The sequence below is a fragment of the Zonotrichia albicollis genome, chromosome 1 (assembly GCF_047830755.1).
Source record: "Zonotrichia albicollis isolate bZonAlb1 chromosome 1, bZonAlb1.hap1, whole genome shotgun sequence".
NCBI lineage: Eukaryota > Metazoa > Chordata > Aves > Passeriformes > Passerellidae > Zonotrichia > Zonotrichia albicollis.
This window is the reverse complement of record NC_133819.1, coordinates 3,224,943-3,245,205: the sequence shown is the minus strand read 5'-3', so window position 1 is coordinate 3,245,205 and position 20,263 is coordinate 3,224,943. Positions and strand designations below refer to the sequence as shown.

The 20,263-nt window shown below is 44.2% G+C and overlaps 1 protein-coding gene across 14 annotated transcripts in view; it reads left to right on the top strand.

Annotated features, from left to right (window-relative positions):
- The first annotated feature begins 3,930 nt into the window (after positions 1-3,930).
- The window catches only part of ADCYAP1R1 (ADCYAP receptor type I), a 152,768-nt gene continuing 136,435 nt past the window's right edge, over positions 3,931-20,263 (top strand). For 8 of the 14 annotated variants that reach the window (XM_074543582.1, XM_074543464.1, XM_074543365.1 and 5 more), the window contains exons 1-2: positions 3,931-4,073; positions 4,353-4,568. The gene's annotated coding sequence lies outside the window, so the exon portion shown is untranslated. Of the gene's footprint in view, positions 4,074-4,352; positions 4,569-4,831; positions 5,148-5,187; positions 5,342-5,705; positions 5,850-6,125; positions 6,148-20,263 lie in introns of those variants that run through there. The other 6 variants (XM_074543652.1, XM_074543408.1, XM_074542982.1 and 3 more) reach the window with 5 other exon arrangements.

Sequence of the window (20,263 nt, the reverse complement as noted above, 5' to 3'; positions counted from 1 at the left end):
CAGTAGGAAACCTGATACTAAAATCAGCTGAGATCATCTGAGGCAGTCCAACTGCTGCTGGATATGGGCCACTGGATGATTCTCTTGGCCCACTGCCCTTCTCCTGGGAAAGATAGGGAGCAGATGTTGGATCAGCACACAATAATTGAACACCTGGGAGTCTTCTTCCCTGCTTAGCAAGCTAAGGCAGCATCTCACTGCGGGGCTTTTGAGGTAGGACTGCCATAAATTCTGGAAGTTTTGAGAGAACACTGAGAGGGCTTTGTTTTTGCTTTCTTGTGGGTTTTTTGGAGCGGGGGAAGAGCTTCCTTAAGCCTGCAGAGTGAACGCAGATGAGTTTTTGTGGTAAGAACAAACATTTTGCTGTGAAGTTTTTCCTGTCCTACATCATCTAATGCCCTCATCATTATAGAGGGCATCCTCAGGAATTGGGCCAAGGACAGTGAGGTGGTGGTGTGGTGGACATTTAGGAGAGCAGAGAAGGTGCCAAAGGACAGGCTGGAGAGGTGGGACTGTACAAACCTCGTGAAGGGCAACAAGGCCAAGTGCAGGGTGCTGCACCTGGGTTGGGGCAATCTCAAGCATAAAAACAAAATGTTGGGCAGGGAATGGATTGAAAGCAGCCCTGAGAAGTGGTGAGAGTCTGGACAGGACCCAGCACTGAGCACTCCCAGCCCAGAAAGTCAATCATGCCCTGGCTGCATCAAAAGAAGGGTGGGCAGCAAGTCGAGGGAGGGGATTCTGCCCCTCCACTCTGCTCTGGAGAATCCTCACCTGCAGTGCTGGATCCAGCTCTGGGATCTCCAACATAAGGAGGACATGGACCTGTTAGAGAGAGGTCAAATTTGGAACACAGATTTGGTCTAAGGGCTGGAGCCCCTCTGCTCTGGAGCCAGGCTGGGAGAGCTGGGAATGTTCACCTGGAGAAGAGATGGATCCAGGGAGAGCTCAGAGCCCCCTTGCAGGGCCTGAAGGGGCTCCAGAAGAGCTGGAGAGGGACTTTGGAAAACAAGTGGAGTGAGAGGACAGAAGGAATGGCTTTAAACTGAAAGAGGACAGGATTAGAGGGGATATTGGGAAGAAATTTTTTATGGGGATGGTGAGGCCCTGGCCCAGGGTGCCCAGAGCAGCTGTGGCTGCCCCTGAATCCCTGGAAGTGTCCAAGGCCAGGCTGAATGGGGCTTGGAGCAGCCTGGGATAGTGGAAGGTGTCCCTGCCCATGGCAGGAGGTTGGAACTGAATGATTTCTAAACTCCTTTCCAACATAAATCATTCTGTTATTCCATAATATTTAATTTATTTTCTTTGTGAGATGTGACTAGAGAAGACAGCAGACCTGCAGGAAAATCTACAAAGCAAAGCTTTGCAAGTTCCAGTTGATTCTTCAGCCTGCTCCATGGTGCTGGAACAAAACCAGAGTGGAGTGCACTCACAGCGTGTCTGTACAAGGTTTTCTCCAGAGGAGGCATCTGTGCAGCCGTGGGGCTGTGGCTGTGCCAAGGCACTGCAGCAGGGCTGGCTGGGCTGCTCTGCCCTGGGGCTGTGCCCCCCGGGCTCCTGCACGTGGGCCCAGAGCCACAGAGACCCTACAGCAACTGGGACAGGGCTTTTCATGCTGGACACATCATGGAGTTAGTTCATTTTATTAAAAAAATTGCCTTTTCCCCCCCTCTCCCTTCTTTAAAGGAAGTAGGGTGTGTTGGTTTTCTTCGGTTTTACAGAGGTGGGATAACTGAGAGGCATTTTAAAAGATTTTATTCTATTATCAGTCACGATGAGACTGATAATAGAATAAAATGTGAGACACAAGAATAAAATAGTGAGACACAGGAAGTGTAAAACTCAACACCACTCTATCAGAAGCTGACTTATTTCTTGGTTACAACACCTTATCAATGTTTTTCAGCCTCTCAGCTTTCGCTACACAAAACTTATTATTACTTCTAACACAAATTACTTATATTTTTTCTCCACGTAGCCCTGCTACAATGCTTCTTTCACAGTTCTAATTCTCTAAAATATCTGGTCTTTTCACAAAGTCAAATTTTGAAACTTGTTGAAACTTATTTCCAGTTCAATCTCTCTCTCAATAATGTAATCTCTATTCCATAGTCTTCTTAAGTCAACACACCTTATCCCAGTGTTTACATATAGATGTACAAGGCTGTGTGAACTCTATGCCAAATTTTAAAAATTCTTTACAAATCCATTTCTCTCAAGGGTGAAGGGAAGGAGGAATTGAAATTAATTTACATGCCATGGGAAATAGAGGATGGGAGATGCAGAAAATTAAGGGGAAGGGGTAAAAACCTGGAGAAAAGGAGGCTCAGCAGAAAACTTATCACTCTCAACAAATCACCAAAAGAAGGCTGTAGCCAGGTGGAGATTGGTCTCTTCTCCCTGGCAACAAGCCCCTGGACATGAGGAAAAGGCCTCAGGATGTGCCAGGGGAGGTTCAGGCTGGACATCAGAAAGAATTTCTGCACTGAAAGAGTGGTCAAGCGCTGGAAGGGGCTGCCCAGAGAAGTTCTGGAATCTCCTTCCCTGGAGGTGTCCAAGGAATGACAGATTGTGGCACTCAGTGCTGTTTACTTGACAAGGGGGTGTTTGGTCACAAGTTGGCATCAATGATTTTGAGGTCTTTTCCAACTTTAATGATTCTGTGATCCTATGAAAAGATAATCAGACAAAAGGGCTTCCACAGCAGAAAGGGCCTAGGCATACAGGTGTCATGGAATTTCAGGGTAATTAGAAGAACCTCATTAGCAGGCAGCTGCTCTTCCAGCACATCTCTCAGAATTTGGGTAAGAATGGGGGCATTCAGCACCTCAAATTCTTGACACAGATCTGTGGGGCCTGAGAGCATCAAAATCAGCGTGAGGCCAGTGTCTCTGTGGGATATCATGGCAGAGGTCTCCTCTGGGCCTGCTGTGGCTGCACAGGCTCCTTTAGTGCTCATTTTCCAGCTCTGGAGAGCCTGCCCTCGAGCACTGTGCAGCAGGGAGCAGTGCCTGGATGCTCTGATGCAGGTACTGGACATGGAACCACAGAATTCCCAGAATGACCAGGTTGGAAGAGAACCTCAAGACCATCGAGTCCAGCCCAGCCCCAACAGCTCAGCTCAACCCTGGCACCCAGTGCCACATCCAGGCTTTGTTAAACACACCCAGGGATGGGGACTGCACCACCTCCCCGGGCAGCCATTCCAGAACTTTATCACTCTCTCTGTGAAAAACTTTTTCCTGCTATCCAGCCTGTATTTCTCCTGACTCAGCTTGACACTGGACATCCCTTCCCCTCTCTCCAACCCTCCCCACAGCTCCTCTCCAGTCATTTTCCAGCACCTGGTGCCACTCCTGCATGGCTGTTCCAGGGGTTCTGTGTATCGATGGCACTGCAGGACAGTGCAGATGCTGTTGTTCTGTGGAGACATTTCCCTCTCTAGGTGTGCATCTCCTGTGGAAGATTGGAAGATGAGAGAATCCTCTCTCCAAGCTCAGAGGGCTCAGCCTGGACACAGGCCACCTTCCCATCTGCACACATCGTCTGCAAAATGGTGTTTCCAGCTGAAATTCCTGCTCTGCTCCCCCTCAGTTCCCCACCCTGACAACTCCAGCTACTTTATCGCTTCTCTTTGCAATCAACCCTGCAGGTCCGGGGGAAATTGGCTCCTTTCATCCTCCCTCGCACAGCCCCCGCTCGCTCCCAGCAGCGATGCCATCCTCCCTCCCATCGCCGTGTGCTGCTGACCCTGTCACGGAAATGAAATAAGAAATAAAAATTTCTGGGACAACAAATACGGGTTAGGCGACAGGGAGAAGGCAGATTTGGGGTACGTGGGAAAAGGAAAGGAAAAAAAAAGAGGGAGAAAGGGTGTTCGATTCGGGAAATTTGATTTGAATAAATCCCTCCTCCCGCTCCTCCTCATTGGTTTCTTTTTCTCCTCCATATTAATGAGAGCAGCCAAGGAGAAGCTATTGGTTCCGTATCGCTTTCCCTTTGCTCAGGCACTCGGGGGAGGAGGTGTTTGCATTTCTCCGCAGGACCAGCTCGCTTTGCAGAGCATTGTCTGGGTACGAGAATCACACACAGGCACAGGGGCAGGGGCGAGCGCACCGGAGCATCTCAGCCCGGCACAGCATCTCAGACAGCCTGAGCATCCCACTCGTCCCCCGCCCCGAGCACCCTTAAAAAAAAAAAGAAAACAAAAAAATAGAGAGGGAAAAAAAAAAAAGTTTTAAAATATCCCACCTCCCTTCTTGCTTTTATTTTGTCGTTGTTGTTTGAGTTTTGCGGTTTGGTTTGTCAGGAGGTTTGGTTTTTTTTTTTTCTGTTTAATTTTTCTGATTTAGCGATGGCAAATTCCTTCACGGCCAGGAGCTGGCCGCCCATCCCCTGAGCAAAGGCAGCCTGGACATGACCGGCAGGCGAGGGAGGAGGAATTTGGATTCCCTTCGGAGGCCGGGGGGAGCCAGCGCGGGCAGCGGGGCTGGGACCGCTCCCCGCGGCCACTGTCCCCCCGCGGGGATGCGGCATCGCCAGCGCCGGGACCGAGCCCTGCTGCAATGGTGAGTCCTTCCCCAGCTCCTCCCGGGGCATCCCCATCCCCCGAGGATGCCACAGGAACCGCCGGCTTGGCTGGCATTGATCGCTGATTTACCGCTCGTCCCCAGCTCCTGGGGACACTTCATGAGGGCTCGGAGGATGCGTCCTCCAGATTTGGTTCTCTGCAAACAAATCAATCTCGCTTAGCTGGCGGTGACAGGTTGAGGCGCTCGGTATGGGAATCACGTCTGGTTTTTAACACAATATGGCTGGTAAATAAAACCTGATTGCTAAGAGCCCCGCCGCTGCTGTCGGCGTTTCCCGATGCAACTCTCTGCATCCTCATCCTCACCTGCCGCAGGAACTCTGATTCAGCCTCCGAGCGGTGCAGCAGGACTTGCTTGGTTTTACTGTGGGGTAGGAGGGAGAAACTGCGGGTTCGTGTGCCTTTGACCTCTGGGCACTTCTCCTTATCGGTGTTTGAGCAGCTGGCTCTAATAATACCATCTTCATGCCGAGCACATCTCCAGTCAGGGGGATGGCACGCAGGACAGGCTCCTTCCCTCCCGCTGTGCTCTGAATTTAGGATGGGAAGCGTTCAGGTATGTGTTGGAATCTGAGGAGTTTGCAGCCAGAATGTGGTAATGCAGCTTGCTGTGCAGAACTGGGGGAAAAAAGGGAGATTTGATTAGTGGCACGCCGGTGTTTATGGCTACATGATCATCCCACTTACACAGCAGCAGATCTGGAAGAACTCCCTGGAAGTCAGTGGATTTCTTCTGCATCTGATCTGCAGGTAAACAGAATCTGGCCTTTAGCTTGAAGGATGTATTGGAGGTAGCTGTAATAAGGAGAAAATCTTAACTAAAGTGAATAAGGGCAGCAAAGTGATGTGATTCTTTCTCAGGGAATTATCAATTACCATCCGTCTGGTGCATGTTAATTACAGTGTGTGTGGTGGACTGGTACAGCAATATGTAACTGAAGCAGCATGTTGGATTTTTCTATTTCATCTGTTGGAGTAAAGAAAAACAACAAATGGGTTTGCAATTGCTGTTATTTGGGTACACAGCCCCCTCACTGCTCTGCCCAGCCTATGCAGCCCTGGCCAGGTACAGCAGGGAAATGTTTCCATGGATAATCCAGGGGAATGTTTGATTGCTGGAGGTTAATGATAGCACAGAGGCAAACTCCTGAAAGTGCTCCTGGTGTAGCTGCAGAGAAAGAGCGTGTTATACAAGCATCTCTTTGGCTGATGCCAGACAGCCTGGAGCTGGCTGGGAGGAACTTGTCCTGTAGGATGGGTAAGGCAATATTCGAATTTGGTGAATAATTAAGGAATGCTGGTCAGGGCAATAAGGGGAGTTGGATTAGAGTTGATGGATTAGAGTTGATGTGTCTGCTTGTGTGTGGGTTGTGGTCTTCCCCTTTTATTCCCACCTGTTTCCATGTGCTGTGGGCCAGGGTTGCTGCTTTGCTGTCATTCAGGACAGCTCCAATTGATCTCATTTTGTCCTGAGCATTTATCTCAAGATTTCCGCTGTTTTGTTCTCTCCAGCCAAAGACGTGTGAATGGCTGGGAGGATAACCACAGCCTTCAAGGTCAGGAGGAGGGGGCTTTTTGTGGGATAAATACATTTATTTCTCTTTAAACAGGCTTTGTGCTCCCTCCTTGGTTTTAGATTTCCATCATCAGTGGGGATCCCTGCAGGAAATTGGAGGGCCCTTTCCTCACTGTGGGTTTGGGAATTCTGCTGCTGGGGCTCTTTGCTCACTATGGCTTTAGGAATTCTGCTGCTGGGGTTCCTTCCTCTCTGTGGTTTTAGGATTTCTGCTCCTGGGGATGTTTCCTCATTGTGGCTTTGGGAATTCTGCTGCTGGAACTCTTTCCTTGCTCTGGGTTTGGGAATTTTGCTGCTGGGGCTCATTCCTCACTGTTGGTTTAGAAAATCTGCTGCTTGGGCTCTTTTCTCTTTATGGGTTTAGGAATTCTGCTGCTGGGGCTCTTTCCTCATTATGGGTTTCAGAGTTCTGCTGCTGGGGCTCTTTCCTCACTGTGGCTTTGGAATTCTGCTGCTGGGGTTCTTTCCTTGCTATGGCTTTAGGAATTCTGCTGCTGGGGCTCTTTCCTCACTGTGGGTTTAGGAATTCTGCTGCTGGCACGGTGGTGCCCCAGCCCCACAGAGCTGCCCAGAGTTGCTGCTGTTTGTGAGGCTCACAAAACAGGAGGGAGGCAGGAGCTCTGTTGTGGGATGCTACCAAGGAAAGAGAAAACCTGAGATTTCTGAGCTTGTGGGCTGCGCTGCTGAGCACATTCAGACCTTTGTTCATCACATCTCTCCTCGTTTGGCTGACTGAGACAGCATCCTGGAGATATTTTTTTCCTGGGGTTGAGTTCCATATGTGCCTGTGCCTTTGCTAAGTTGAGCCCCGTGTCCCCGAGCTGATTCATTCCAATGTAGCAGATTTTGTTTGCCTTTCCTTCCTTCTGAGCACACTTAGTACAAACAGTCTAATTCCTAAATTAGCTCAGATTATCTTTTAATGAAAGCAGAGTATCTGAGTTAAGAAGAGCTGAGAAAAAAAGTGAACTCAGGGCAGAATCATGCTGCAGCTCATGCCTGGTGGGGAAACCTGCAGAAATATCAGGTCTTGCAGTTGGTCCTGATTTTAACAGAGAAATTGCTTATTTGCCACTGCTCCCAGGAGAGGAAAACTGATCTGAGGATGTGGAAGGCAGCGGAGATGCTCAATTTTATTTCACCCCTTTCCTTGGCCCAGAGAGCGCAACCACAATCTTTAAGTCAAGGAGGGGAATTTGTTTGTTGGCTTGTGTTTCCTTGTTTCCATTTCCTCTGCTCCTGTCACGTCCAGCCAATCCCATACCATCTGTGCTTCAGCACACACACTGCAGTCAACAGGATTTTGGAGTGAATTTTCCACATCAGGACAGAAGTGGAACAGCTCTGCTGAAAGAGATGTAAATGCAGCAGTGAGAAACTCTTTTTTTTTTTTTTTTGCTATCCATAACTTGAAAGTCATCTTTGCTGACAGTGTCTGGTCAGGGTGAGCTGTGGCACCACTGAGAGAGGCTGCTCAGAGCATCCCTGAGGAGACTTTCCCAGCTCCCTCGGTGCTGAACTTGTTCTGTTCTTAGGGAATGCTTTGCATACAGAAAGGTGTTTGGTACTTTTCCACAGCACTAACAAGTTCTAGAATCCCTGTGTCTGTCGTGGCTGCTGAAACGCTGTTTGGATTGTAATGGAGCGGGCACAAATATATGGGGAAAAAAAGCAGATTTTTTTTTATTTTTTCAGAGCTTTGTGGCAGAATGTCCACCCTTCACCCCACTGCTTTGCTGGTGTTTTATCCTCTGCCCACCTTTTGCTCTCCCAATTTATTATCTGTCTCCTTAGGCTTGCACTTTTAGCTGCAGAAGGCAAACTAGGAGTGAGTATAAAACTCCTGGGTTGTTCAAGCCTTGTTTATGTAACTCACTGCAGCTCAGTGATAGTGTCCCCCTGCAAACTCATCTCCAGAGTGGCCAGATTAATAATTTCAGGGCTGAACTTCTCACGACAAGCTAAACCATTCCATCTCCCAAAGAAAAGGCAGAAGCATCACCACACAGAGGATTTAAAGTCAGTGTGGCTGCTGTGCTGAGGAATATTTCCTCAGAAGGGGTCCTGCAGAAATAGGCAGCTGCAGGGACTCTTGTTTTCTGCTCTTTTGTTAAATACAAATTAATTAATTTGTTAAATACAAAATTATTTGTTAAATACTAATACTTCAGTTTATCTGGAGAGACCCTGAAATTCTCATCCCTGCTCATTCAGGTGTCATATCTTACTCCTTGATAGAGAGCTACATTATGAAACTACTTTTATCTGACTGCCATAGTTTTTTTGGGTTTTTTTTGATAAGTTTTTAATGGTGGAAAAACCTCTGCTTAATGCCATTGTTATAAAAGCCCAAACTAAAACAAGCATCAAAATACCTAACACATAACTTAATAATTCTAGCTTTTGTTAATAATTCATAATTTACTCTAAAATGAAGAGAAAGGGGGATGAGTATGTATACGGTCAAATTTATCTAAATAATAATTACAGCAATGGCAATAATAATAATAATTTATTTTGACACATTGTGACACATTAGAAGTATTGATGTCTAAGAGCTCCTTACTGAACGTACACTAAACATCTGCCAGGTCTGTTTTCATGTTTTCCATTCAGTTGGAGGCATTTCACAAGAAATGTGCCTCAATCACTGTGGCTTTTGCACCCCACTAGAGATGCTTGGGTCACGATTGCTTGGGAACTGCAAATGGAAGGATAATTATGGTCTGTTATCTATGATTTGTTGCTTTGCTAAATGGAGCTGAGGGTTAGGGTGTTAGGGCAGGAAAAGATGTTTTAATCTGTGTGGTGGTTTAATAGCCTGGATTTTTTTTTTTTTATTAATTTGTTGCTCAGAATCAGGCAAATTTTGCTACTTTCTGTCCCTGCAAAGGACAAAAGGGACTGTCCAGTTTGATTCTGTGAGGATTCTTAAGGGAAAAAAAAATTGTTAAAAATGAAGGGAAAAAAAATAAATGGGAATGTGACTTAATTAAGTTCTTGGTTTCTGGGCAGCAGATTCATCATTAGGTCCATCACTGAGGGCGGGAGGATGTACAAATTCACTCATTCTCAAGAGGAAACTTGTCCCCAAAGGATCCCCTGGCAAAACTATTGTTCATTTCATGTGGAAGGAAGGATTTCTCACTCGGAAGTGTTTGGCTGCCTGGAGGATGCTCATCTACTCTCTGAAAGCATCTGAAAATGAAATTCTCACATCCAAGCCAATCCCCCTAATTCACTGTGTTGGGAATGAGCAGGGTGGCTCATGCCATCCTGGGGGGGGTCAGATGAATCAGCCCGTGGAGGTTCTTGCAGCAGCTGACTCAGACACACATCCTCAATCAGGCACTTGGAGCCTGCCATGGGATCTCAGAGGCATCCCCAGCAGTGAAATGCCTTTTTCCCCATCTTTCTTTGGAGGGGAAGGCTGCTGATGTTTTGCTAGTTCACAAATTTTGATAGCTGACAAGTTTTATGAAAAGCCCAAGTATTATGGAAAGTCCAGGACTGCTGTGGTGGACCCCGCATCTTCCCTTTATTCCATGAAGGGCAGACACAGCTGCTGCTGAATTCATGCAACATGTCCCAGACAATATCCTACCTAGATTATTTTTTAATTATTCATTGATTTTTGAGATCTGATAGGCTTCCTTAGTGTATCAACACTTTCTTCCTTTGTCCAGTGCGACGGTGTTCACAGGGGTTCTTGGATGAGGGAAGAGATGAGAATGTTGACTCCATGTTTCAGAAGGCTGATTTATTATTTTATGATATATATTACATTATAACCATACTAAAAGAAATAGAAGGAAAGGTTTCATCTCAGAAGGCTAGCTAAGCTAAGAATCGAAAAGAAAAGAATGATAACAAAGATTTGTGGCTCGGACAGATAGAGCGAGCCAGCTCTGCTGTGGTCACTAAATCCAAACATCCACACAAGACCAATCCCAGATGCACCTGTTGCATTCCACAGCAGCAGATAACCATTGTTTACATTTTGTTCCTGGAGTCTCTCAGCTTCTCAGGAAGAAAAAATTCTAAGAAAGGATTTTCATAAAAAGATGTCTGCAACATTCCAGTTACTCAGAGGGATTTGCCAGCAGAAGCTGGGATGTGATTTTGTGGATACACCAGCACAGGGACACATCTAGGACAGTGCCATGATTTTCTGCAGGCACACACAAGCTGGCTCTGCCTGTTCCCTGAGCCAGGCAGGGGCTGTGAAAGCTCCAGATTCATCTGCTCTGCCCTGCATGGGAATGGCTGCACTGGGAGCTGCACGGAGCTGGGGATGAATGCTGACCAGACCTCATTAGCTCAGGGCTGGCACCTTGTGAAATACACTTTGACCAGCTTGGAGCCCTTGTGCTCAGAACTAGGTGACCTAAAAGGCATCTTTTTGCCATGTATCAATAGCTCAGTGCTTTTTTATTCTAATGCTTTCACCCTCTGTCCTATGCTAACAAAGTCTGCTGATAAATAGATATAACTAACATCTTCCTCCTTCGCTATTGCCTTTAAAATTATTTACTGAAAACCAAATAATGCAAAAATAAAAGCATGACCCTCTCAGAACACATTGATACATAGACTGGAGTTAAAGTTGTAGCAGTAAGGGATACATTTCTCCAAAGCAGAAATAAATTATATATGTTTGGAAAGGGAGTTTAAAATAGCTAAGATATCTTTAACTCTGAATTCCTTTTCCTGGAATGGAAAGACTTTATTAAATCACAGCATTACTGTTTCTGCTCTTACTGTCACATTTTTGAGATAGGTTTAGAGAAGGTGCTCTTTATTTCCAGCAAAAACAAAGTGGCACAGTCATGGTCAAAAGTAAAAAACATTTTCTTTTAAAACAAAATATTTGTAATAATGACATTTCACATGCAACTGCATTCTTAAGTTGATGCAATTAGTACCAAAAGCCAAATATGAGCTTGGGCTTAATTTGCATCTAAGATTTTGGACACACAACAGAACTTTCTTTTGGCCTAGAAACAAATTCTATAAAGAAGTCAGCACAAGTGCATTATTTAAAGATTCAAGTTAAAGTTAGTGAAGTTACTCATTTCCTGTGTTTTAGAGAGCTGGATCTTTGGATTCCTTCCAGGAGTTTTGTGCTCTAGCTTAAAATGCAGAGGAGATGAGAGAGCATCCGAAATACCGCAGATGCTTGAGCTCTTCATGACTAAGGCTGGGAATGTGTCACAGCTGTCACTGCAGCCTTGGATGGCACAAGCCACGCTCATTCATGGGGGTTTCGTGGCTTTTGACAGCCTGGATGGGGTTTTTGTGCTGCTGAATGGGTTTGGGAGCTGAGATGATTACATGCAGTGGGTGAACAGCTGGAATGAGCTTCATTAGAGAATAGCTCTTGGTGGCTGCAGGGAGGGAGCGGAGTGGAAAGCCAATGTTAGCCATGTGGAAGTTGTTCCTCTGCACCATCCAAGCCTCTGGATGCTGCTCTGTGCTCTCCAGCTCTTTGTTCTCGGGCCTGTTGCTTGTTCCACAGCTGGATGTAGCAATGATTGTCATGGAAAAGGGATTTCACAGGCTGCCAAAGTCTGAATTTCATTCAGAAGAGGAGAAGGAAAACACATCACAGCCTTTTTGGTGCCTCCAGCAAGTGTATCCCTGGCAAATTTTCACCTCTAGTACTCAACTCATTTCCTTTTCTCTGTATGGAGCTTGCAGGTCCCTTTTGCTAAGATAATTTTTATGATGCTGGCCCCAAATGGGATCCAGCTCTCAGGCAAGAAGGGTGTGGGTTTTGAAGTGTCTGCTGTATCTGAGTGCAGAAACTCCTGTTCAAATAAAAGGAGATTTAGGACATGATTCAGCCACTTAAACAGAGGTGCTAAGTGCCGTTTGAGATCCCCTGGGGTATCTTAACATCCATCAGGGATTTGTCAGCTTGGTGTTTATCTACAGCACATCATTTCCCCTCTTCCTGAGGGCGGGTTAAATACCCTGGGGTGCTGCTGCACCAAACACCAGCGTTTCAGCTACTGATTCTGGCCTCTGGCCAGTGCCCAGTCAATGTGGATAAATACAATTATCTACTACAGACTGAGCTCTGGAGCTCTCTAGCCCCAAAAGTCTTCCATAAATGCCACTGAGATGGTTTCATTTGTTGTCTGTCTGAGACCTGTCCTGGCTTTCTGATCCCTCCTCCTGGTGGTGTAGAATGAGACTGATCAAATCTTGGCCTCAGTGCTCTCTCTCACCAAACACACTAAGAATTGGTTGATTTTCATGCACTCATGCAGGGTTTGAAAATACCATTTTGAATTTCTGTATTGAATCACAGGTAAGGGCCACAAAGAAAAAAAAAGGCCACAAAAAATAAACAACACCAAAAGCCAAAAAGCACACAAAAACAAATTAAAAACTACACAAAAACAACCAAAAAACCAACCAAACAAAAAAACCTCCAAAAAAAACCCAACAAACCCCCCCCCCCAAAAAAAAAAAAAAAACAAAAAAAACCAACCAAACAAAAAAACACACACACAAAAAAGCAAAAACAAAAAACAACCCCCCAAAAAATCTGCATTTTAGGTGTATCTATTAGCTCCAAATCATTCCTGGAATAATTTTTTCCATGAGACAACCTCGAGACTGCATTTGACTTTCTCCAGATTCAGCTACCACTGACAGCTCCTGGCTTTTGTTCTTTTGTTGCCCAGGTTGCTCTCTCTTGTTAGGGTGAGAAAGAATTTCTGGATTCTTTGAATGTTTGTGATTCACCAGCTCCACTCTGGAGTTTTTCCTTGCACCTTCCTTGAGGTTCCATTGCACATAGTTTTGCATTTTTAATGTGAAAAGACCTTTCTGTCCAGGTTCCAAAATGGTGCTGGCTTTACTACCAGATTGTTTCATTTTCCCCAAACTCTCCTGTTTGGAATGAACAATGTCAGCCTCACACCTTCTCTGGGGAAGGTTTGTGTGGCTTTTGTCTGCTTTCATTTTTCTGGCATGTTCTCTGTCTCCAGAAAACACAGAGGTGGGTCCAAGGTGATTAAAGCACAACGTGGCCTATTTAGAGCAAAACTCTTCAAAGCACCAGGCTTTAATATTCTCCTGATAGACTCAGCATCTTCCAGGTCCTCTGGGGAGCTTTATGTGCATCAGTTTGGAAAACTTCTCATGATACTCTCCCTGAAAGAAAAATGTTTTTTTATCTTTCCAGGATCCATCTGGAAAAGTAAGTCTCATATCTTTATAATAGAAATAAAAATGCCTTCTCCAAACTAAAAGTCTCCCTTCTGACATAATATTATATCAAATTATTAATATTTTTTTCTCCTGATGGATCATTACATCGACCTCTTGCTTTCCTTCCCATTGTCCCTACTGAATTAGAACAAGGACTTAATTTAGTTACTCTGTTATTTCCAAAGAGCTTCTGAGGCAGACCTCTGTAAATAGATTATGCATATTTTCATGTACTCTGCATTATGCAGTACCATGGGTGTGACCCTTTGCCAAATCCACTCACAGCCAGAAGAAATTTAGTGTGTAAAATGTCATGAAAAATATGGATATGAAACCAGCAGCATGATATCTCAGACACTTAGATCAGATAATTTGGAACTCACAGTTATTTTCTAAAAGGGTGAGAAGGAAGTTCACCTGAACATTAACATGCAGTTCATTTCTTCACTGACTGCAGAAACTCTAACCTGATATTCTGCTTAATGATCTGACAGACTGTTCCATAATGAATGTCATTCACTGAAATGTTGAAGTTTAAAAATGCTTTCGTTTAAACCAGGGGTTGCCTGAATTTTCTGGCAATCATATATAATTTTATGTAATTTCCTTTTTGCTTCTTTTATAACTAGTTGCTGTAAAATGCAACCTTTTTATGTGTGCAGTTCTGGGTGGAACTAAATGGTATTTATTAAATGTTGTCTTTACAACAATGGAACCTGTGGAATGCAGATTTAAATTATTTTGATCCTAAATCAGGGTTCTAAAATAATTCATTGGACTGGGCATCCTTTTTACCTCCATTAACTGTGGGGGAATACTGGGCAGTGAGTGCTGTGGAAGAGCCAGATAAGCCAGATGTGATGATCTGAAAAAAGAAAAGTTAACAGATCCCATTCCATGTAGATTGGCCAGACTGGAAGGATATGCAGGAATGTCTGAGTGCATGGCCAGGATAATCCATATCAGTCTCTTCAGCAGCGTGTTCAAACTGGCATTTTATAAATCAGCTCTGAGAGCTTTAACCCAAAATATTACAGCTTCTGATTCACGGGCTGGTTCCAACATGCCAAATTTTTCTGTACTTGTGCCACGTCCTTGCCATTTCCAAAATGCATCCCTGTAACGTGCTACTGCTTCTGTGTGACTGAAAAAATCACCACCTCTGGTGCCTCTGTGTTTGCATTTAGCCTGCAACAGGCAGAAGATCAAATCACAGAGCAAGACCTGTATTGATAATTTTAGTGCATTTTTATCAGGAATGGCAAAGATAAAGAGGACAGACGAGGGTGGCTGAGCTCACCTTGTTCTTTCACATCTCTGCAACTGCATTCAGTGTGGAATCAGAGATTCAGTCGTAGAATCAGAGAATCAGTCATAGAATCAGAGGTTCATGGAATGGTTTGGGCTGGAAGGGAGCTCAAAGTCCATCCAATTTCACCCCTGCCATGGGCAGGGACACCTTCCATTGTCCCACGTTGCTCCAGTGCCCCACCATCCTCTGAGTAAACAAGGCAATTAATCTCCAAGGATTTCTTAACTTAAAGAAAGTAATAATTTCTATCTTTCCTCAAAACACATCTCAGGACTTTGCTTCCTTTGCTGCTGCAGGAACATAGAGCAGGGTGCTGTCCTGACATCCTCCTGCCTTTCTTTTCAGCCCTTCTAAACATTATATTAATCTTTGAGGTAATTTTTTCTCCTCTAAGTTGAAGAAGGCTAAGAAAATCACTGATGCAAGGGAACATGAAGAAAGAAAAAGTACTAATGTGCTCTAAACTGCACAGGTGGTATTGACACTATCTGAAGCTGGACTTCAACAAAGTTCTTATCTCTAAGAAAGACATAAACTCCTCCACTCTCAGCAAAAGGAACCACAGTGTTTTGCCAGTCCATTTAATAATGAAATGTGCAAAAGAATAAAACAATACACATTCCTCCCAGTGCCTTCCACTCCCCTCTGTGCTATCATCATCCTCTACCCTTTTTTTGCTGTGTTCCCTCTTTGTCCAGTTGGGATTCAGGCTGTTCTTACCATGACTTCAGCCAGCATCACCATGACCTCCATGGCTGGAAGTTCTGTGTTTTCAAACCCGGTTTTATAAAATGTTCTATAGGATCCCACACTTTATTGCATCTCTCAGCAGACTGCTGCCTGCAGTGACCCATGAATTACAACACAGAGCAGGAGGAGCACAGTGTGACCTACACCTTTCTCCATCTGCTGGTTTGAGTTTTTCCCTCTGAGTTTCCTGTGAGCAGCTCTGGGAGAGCTCCTTCCTACGTGAGGTTGTGCAATGAGCTCAGGGAAGGAACCCATGTTATTAATGTCAGCAGTGCTGAAATGTTTGCCAGGTATATTTGTCCTGCCTGTTGCAACTTGGCCTTTCAACAATACCATGGGATAAACAAGACATGACCCCAAGTTCTTAATATGTCTCTCAGCAAATATTCTACTGACGTTCTTTAATTTTTTTTTTAAATAAATAATTTAAAGGAATCAGTCAAAGTAGTGAAACTTGTTTATTTGGGGATTTATTCAACGTGCTGCTACAGTAGCAATGAAATTCCATTGCAAAATCACAACACCCTGTGTGAGGCACCTGGAAAGGCACACTTGGAGTAAATTATACAATATATCATTGTCATGGAATAAGAAAATGCTTTGGGTTGGAAGAAACCTTGAAGATCCTCCCCTTCCACCCCCTGCCATAGGCAGGGCACCTCCCACTATCCCAGGCTGCTCCAAGCCCCATCCAACCTGGCCTTGGACACTTCCAGAGATGGGACATCCACAACTTCTTTGGGAAACCTGTTCCAGCACCTCACCACCCTCAAGGGAAAAATGTCTTCCTGATATCCACTCTAAATCTGCTTTCATTCCATTTAAAATCATTCCCCCTTGTCCTAGCACTATGTGCCCTTGTAAATAGACTCTCTCCATCACATCTACAAAGATATAAATTTCTACACTATATCTACAAAGCATAAGAATATAAAGTTCAATTAATTTCCTTTTTTCCTGAAGCAAAATGTTTAAATAAATCAGATGTCTTGTGCTGCATATTAGCTTTATCCCCTTCCCCTTGTCACTGTCCATTGCAGGACTCTGGGATGACTTGGTTATCTATAAACATCCACAAAGTACACATCTGAAACTACTGCAGGAAAATCCACTTTGATTTGTAAAACACTCTCTTAACTCCCCTTACTGATCTACAAAACAAAGGCTTTCCATGTCAAGGATGGGACATAGGGTTAATAGATTTGAAGCAAAAAAAAAAAAAGAGATCAAAATATTTCCTGCAGGAGTTTATAGAATTTAAAAGCGAATACTTACTCTTCTCCCAAAAGATTTCTTAAAAGTGTCGCTGTGATTATCCTAAATTGGTAGTTAAGGAATTATCTGAGGAAAACTCACGTCAGAGAGTTCTTGTGTGCTCAGACAGGCACAGACTCGTCGCCAAACATTTTTCTATTGCTTGGGTTTTGCATTTGTGCCTTTTTTATCTCCACGCTGCACAGTGACAGAAATTTCTGTTGTCTTCTTGAGATGAAATGAATCTCCCTAGATAAGGGAAAACTGTTTTCATTAAGATCTCTTCAGCAGAGGTGTTTTTGCTTGACAGCCCTGGCATGAATACCAATGAGACTGGAAATGGTGAGGAAGGCAGATAATCATTTACAGGGCTCTGAAGGGAAGGGAACAGCAAGAATCTGCAGTAGCCTGGGAGAATCTGATCTCCAAACTCTCTATGCAATATCTAAGTAAGGTATTTAATGAAGGCATGAAGGTATTTGAATGAAGGCAATGAGGAGTTGCAAACATTGTGGCCCAGAGGGTGTTTTCACAGGCCCTTGGGATGAGGCTGTTCTGCTTGGTGGTGAAGCAGCTTGGCAGAGTGAGCAAGAACGATTGCAAAGGCATTACTTGACCTCAAGGCCAAGGAAGGTTCCAAACCTGATGTATTTCCCATTGTAGTTACAATATTAAAGCCATTTTCTTGCCTCTGCTGTGAAACCACCACCGGTGGTTGTTGGCTCCTCCTTGAGCTCCCTCTTGTTCACAAAGAGGTAGCTGAGAAATCACTTCTGGTCCAAAGGTGGGTGATGAGTTTAACATGAAAGCAAAGCTCCTTGCTGTCTGCACAGATATTTACCTTGGTAGGGGATTGCTCTGTGGTTATTGATTTGCTGCCATTGGCAGATGGATTCACTGAGGTCCAGCTGTTGGCTTGGACAGAACAGCTTTGCTTTTGGATCTTTTAAGCACTTTTGGTATGCATAGCTAAAAAATAAGAGTTAAAGAGAGCCAGATTACCCTTTTACTCAAGGAAAAAAGGAATAGAAGACTAGAGACTGCAAGAAGATAAGGACACTCTAGAAATAAACTTGTCTACAAAGACATGTTCTGGTCCTTGGATAAAAGTGCTTTAGTCCTCCAAGGAGCCTTTGAAGTCAGATCTGACATGGACACCTGTCCATGGTAATGAGAAAATATTTTCAAACTTCAAAATGCTCTGAAATGATTTTATATTAGTGAAGCCTTTACACAGATTCTATTTTACCAGTTTTCTTTACATCTTGGCTTAGTCTCCAGTAATTAAAAAAAAAATATTCTGTTCCTTTGTTGCTGCCTGGTCTGTGCTGCCTCTTTTCCATTAATTTAGCCACTATTTGCTCCTTAGTCTGCAGCAGAACTGGTGACAGGGAATATCTGCTCTGCATCTCCTGTTGGAATGTATTCCAGGAGAATTTGTTATCAAGCTTTTAGGGATATGAGGGACCCTACAACTCAGGAAAACATTGGCTGTGCTGATGCTGGGAAATGGAACACCACTAGGGAACATCCTAAACTCTGGGAATTTGGTCAATAAACTGTTATTAAAATATTATGAAATGAATGATAAATAATTTGCATGTTGAATGGGTTTGCAGGGCAGCTGAAATTCTCCTTTACAATGCCCTGGGCTCAAATCAGAGATGCTCCAATCTTGTCCATCATTCCCAACAGGCAGCGTGCAGATGGCCACGCTGCTTGAAGGGCTGAAAAGGTTAAACAATTTCTACAAACCCATTTGCCTCAATCCAAACCCAGCACACATCTCAGTCACTGTGTGTGTGTGTGGGTGTGTGAAGTGTGACTGAAAAAAAACACCCCAAATGAACAGACAGAAAAAATTCTGCCTTGTGCCTCCCACATTCCCCAGCTCCTGTGCTATTCTAGCTCTCCTGGCAGTGCTGTTGGATTGCAGAAGTATCTTAAGGCAAAATCCCTCAGTTTAGTCATGGCTCTGTGCTTTGATATTGTGTGCTGTGGCGAGTCTGGATTATGGAGCATCAGAGTTCAAACCCTGCACAAAGTGAGGCCTCAGCTGAGACCTCCCTTGGTGGACAGACCTGATTCACCAGAGACTGGGAAGTGTGCTGGAAGAGAGAATTGGCTGCACATCAAAGAGCCTGAATACTCAACTTGCAGATTCCTGGGAAGTTGTTTCCTTAGTGACAACAACAACAAGAGCAATTTTAAAGCATTTTCTTCACGTCTGTTTTTAGTGCTTTGGAGGTGTTCAGAAGTCAGAGTACAACTAGCACTTCTCTTCAGAAGGGTTGTTTTTTTTTACTGTGTTGTCTTTCTTTTCTCTTTTTGTAGCTCACCTTGACATATCAGAATTATGGTAATCATAGGGATCTGTCTTAAAACTGTTGGCATTTTTAAATCCACCCTGGGAGCTGAAGGAACAGGTCTTGGAGGAGTTTTATATGTCCAGTAAATGGTGGCAAGCTGGGAGGTTATCCCTGTGACATCAGTGCTGGGGGATGGACACTCCTTAAAGCCAATCCCACTGCCATGGAAGGGACTCGCCAGCCCCAAAGCTGGGCTTGTGAAAGGGAAAATTAAGAAAGTGAAATAGAAAAAGAAAAACAACGCAAAATCATGCTTAAGACACAAATATTTACAAAAGTCATCGACCTCCATATTTGCCAACATCTACAGTAAATAAAAATAAATTTGTAACATGGTCTGGGGGGGTGGAGGGAAGGAAATACCACAGAATCCCAGAATGGTTTGGGGTGAAAGGGACCTTAAAGTTCATCTCATGGCAACCATGGACATCTCCCATTATCCCACTATCTCCAAGCTCTGTCCAACCTGGCCTTGGACACTTTCAGGGATGGGCTGTCCTTAAAAGAGAATGACCTGGAATGAGCTGAAAAATGGGACTGTTGTAGCAATAAGACCAATTTTTCAGTCTTTTCTGAGGAAACCATGCAGGATGAATACCACTCTTCATCCTGTCAATTAATCCTGAGCACGCTCACAGGAATTAAGTTTTGATTTCCAAGAAACCAAGGCTGACTGAAACTCTCATGAAAATATGCAATTTGAAAGCTGGGAGAACATTTAGAGGTCACGATGTGTTGTGAAATTGAGGCAGAACATGGGAAAAAAAAAGTACAAACTCTATTATTTCTGAGTTAGAAGGGCAGTCAGTACAGGCTTCATCTTTAACCAAAGAGACCAAAGAGTGACTGAAGTCAAAATATGATTCATGCCACGGAGGTGTCAGGCTCTTTTTATTAACAGCAGAAAGAGACTAAAATATCTCTGCTTATAATTTAAATGCAAATAATTAACTGGGAAGAACTCTTTGTCCAGGAGCTGTACAGTCAATTCACTAACACCACGATTCTTTCTTTGTTCAGAGCGTCACATAATTCTCAATAAATTTCAATGTCATGAGCAACTTTGTTTTCCCTTCCTCAGTCAGGGCAGGGAGGCTTAGAACATCATGTGTGTGCATTTCCAAATGTGCTTTTAATTTCTGTTCAATTCTTAGACAGTAGTTCTTAATTAAACTATGAATTGTTAT